General features: G+C 43.8%; 1 pseudogene; it reads left to right on the top strand.

The window, feature by feature from the left end:
• Positions 1-2,729: 2,729 nt before the first annotated feature.
• LOC108307555 lies at positions 2,730-3,144 on the top strand (annotated as a pseudogene).
• The last annotated feature ends 1 nt before the right edge of the window (position 3,145 follows it).

Here is a 3,145-nt window from a genome sequence, read left to right on the forward strand (position 1 = left end):
TGAGGCAGGAGAATTGCCTGAACCCAGGAGACGGAGGTTGCGGTGAGCCGAGATCGCGCCATTGCACTCCAGCCTGGGTAACATGAGTGAAACTCCGTCTCAAAAAAAAAAAAAAAAGATTCAGCATCCTTGACCTCCTAAGCTCAAGTCAGCCTTCCAAGCAGCTGGGACTATAGGCATGTGCCACCATACCTAATTTTTTTTATATTTTGGCAAGATAGGGTCTCACTATGTTGCCCATGCTGGTCTTGAACTCCTGGCCTCAAGCAATCCTGCCTTAGTCTCCCAAAGTGCTGGGATTACAGGTGTGAGCCACCATGTTCCCCAGCCAAAATGTACTTTTAAAAAAGAAGAGAGCCTAGTCCCAGCCACTCAGGAGGCCAAGGCAGAAGGATCACTTGAACCCAGGAGTTCAGGGCTGTAGTGTGCTATAATCATACCTGTGAATAGACTCCACTCCAGCCTGGGCAACACAGAGAGACCCTGTCTTCAAAAAAAAAAAAAAAGATAGAAAGAAATTCTAAAAACCCTATACAAGTATTAAGTGTTGCTTCTAAGAAAATCTAAATCATCCAAGTTAGAAGGTAGAAAGCAAATGGAAAAGTAGTAATTGACGTAACAGTTTCAATAACGATCAATTTTAAACCGACAATGGGGCAAACTGAAAGCTGATTTGGACCACAGAACCCCCACTGGCTTAGCAATTGTCCAGGCCAGTACATCTAGAAATAAAGGTGAAGATGGAGCTAAAAACAGAAGGAAAGGATAAAAGTCTACTTAACAAGTAGATTAACACTCTCTTCTATCCTCTCTTCTGTTCAGCACAGCTGGGTCCCTCCTCCATCTGATCAGAATGCTGCTTATAAAGAAAAACAGGGTTTCTGGACTAGGGATTACAAGGTACAATTGAGGGACAGGGTACAAACAATATTAACAACAAGGAGACCAAATCTACTTACTGTATATTACGACTTCAAACCCTCTCTCCATTCAGCTCCAAGAACACTGACAACCAAGATTCTCTCCAGCAGGGCAATGAGTAATTCTTCTTTAGGGAATCTGACCAGCACAAACACTTGAAGACCTAACATCAGAGACTCCCAAAAAGGAACTCAGCAAGATCATTCTGCGGTAAAGACCCACAAACCTACACAAGAGCTTAAAAAATTGTTGGCCAGGTGCAGTGGCTCAAGCCCGTAATCCAAGTACTTTGGGAGGCCGAGGCTGGTGGATCTCTATTTTCTGTTTGATGTGGTCTTCAAAAAACTGACGTTTCTTGGCTATTTGCTTCTATTTAAGAGTTGAGCACTAGGCCAGGTATGGGTGGCTCATGCCTGTAATCTTAGCACTCTGGGAGGCCAAGTGGATCGACTGAGATCAGGAGTTCAAGACCAGCCTGGGAAACATGGTGAAACCCCATCTCTACTAAGACACAGAAAATTAGCTAGGCATGGTGTCACTCGACTGTAATCCCAGCTACTCGGGAGGCTGAAGCAGGAGAACTGCTTAAACCCAGGAGGCAGAGGTTGCAGACAGCTGAGATCGTGCCATTGTACTCCAGCCTAGGCAACAGGGTAAGACTCCCTCTCAAAAAAAAAAAAAAAAAAAAAAAAACAAACCTGGGGTCTTGCTCTCTCACCCAGGCTTCAGTACACGGGTGCCATTATAGCTCACGGCAACCTTGAGCTCCTGGGTTCAAGCGATCCTCCCACCTCAGCCTCTGGAATATTTGGGATTAGAGGCATATGTCATTGCTCCTGGCTGATAAAAAAAAATTTTTTTTCAGCAATGAGATCTTACTGTGTTACCAGGCTGGTTTTCAACTCCTGGCCTCAAGTGATTCTCATGCCTCAGCCTTCTGACTCTGGAATTACAGGTGTGTACCACCTCACCTTGTTTGGACATTTTATTAGACTTCCTGATTTTATTTCATCTGGTCTCTTTTCTATTTTCTTATGCTTCTGTTTTAATTCTCCTAAGATTTTTCTCAACTTTCTTCCATTCTATTATTTTTTCCTGCTGTCATTTTAATTTTTCTTTTTTTGAGCCAGGGTCTTACTCTGTCACCCAGGCTGGAGTGCAGTGGTGTGGGACCACAGGTATGTGCTACCAAGCCCAGCTATTTTTCTATTTTTGGTAGAGATGGCATTTTGCCATGTTGCCCAGGCTCATCTCGAATTCCTGAGCTCATGTGATCCGCCCAGCCTCAGCCTTCCAAATTGCTAGGATAAGGGGCATAAGCCACCGTTCCAGGCCTTATCATTTCAAATAGTGTTAATTAATTAACTCATTCATTAAATGAAAGGTACAGGTAGGTGGATGGCCTGAGGTCGGGAGTTGGAGACCAGCCTGACCAACATAGCAAAACCCTGTCTCTACTAAAAATACAAAAATCAGACAGACGTGGTGGTGTGCACCTGTAGTTCCAGTTATTCAGGAGGCTGAGGCATGAGAATCACTTGATCCTGGGAGTGATTGTGCAGTGAACCAAGACTAGCCACTGCACTCCATCCTGGACAACAGAGTGAGACTTTGTCTCAAAAAAAAAAAAAAAAAAAAAAAAAAGAAAAAAAGGTATTAATAGAGGAAAACTAGGTGTAGGTGTACGAAAACTGTACTATCCAATTTTTCTGTAAATCTGGAACTATTCCAAAATAAAATTTATTTTAGAAAAAAGAATGGGGCCTTTTTGTCCGACATCTTAGCATGGTTGTAGTGTTCGCCGCTGCTCTCCGAGCTTCGCAATGCCGCCCAAGGACAAGAAGAAGAAGAAAGATGCCGGAAAGTCGGCCAAGAATGACAAAGACCCAGTGAACAAATCTGGGGGCAAGGCCAAAAAGAAGAAGTGGTCCAATGGCAAAGTTCGGGACAAGCTCAATAACTTAAGTCTTGTTTCACAAAGCTACCTATGACAAACTCTGTAAGGAAGTTCCCAACTATATACTTATAACTCCAGCTGTGGTCTCTGAGAGACTGAAGATTCAAGGCTCCCTTGCCAGGGCAGCCCTTCAGGAGCTCCTTAGCAAAGGACTTATCAAACTGGTTTCAAAGCACAGAGCTCAAGTAATTTACACCAGAAATACCAAGGGTGGAGATGCTCCAGCTGCTGGTGAAGACACATGAATAGGTCCAACCAACTGTACAT

Source organism: Cebus imitator, unplaced genomic scaffold (genome assembly GCF_001604975.1).
Source record: "Cebus imitator isolate Cc_AM_T3 unplaced genomic scaffold, Cebus_imitator-1.0 Scaffold79, whole genome shotgun sequence".
NCBI classification, from domain to species: domain Eukaryota; kingdom Metazoa; phylum Chordata; class Mammalia; order Primates; family Cebidae; genus Cebus; species Cebus imitator.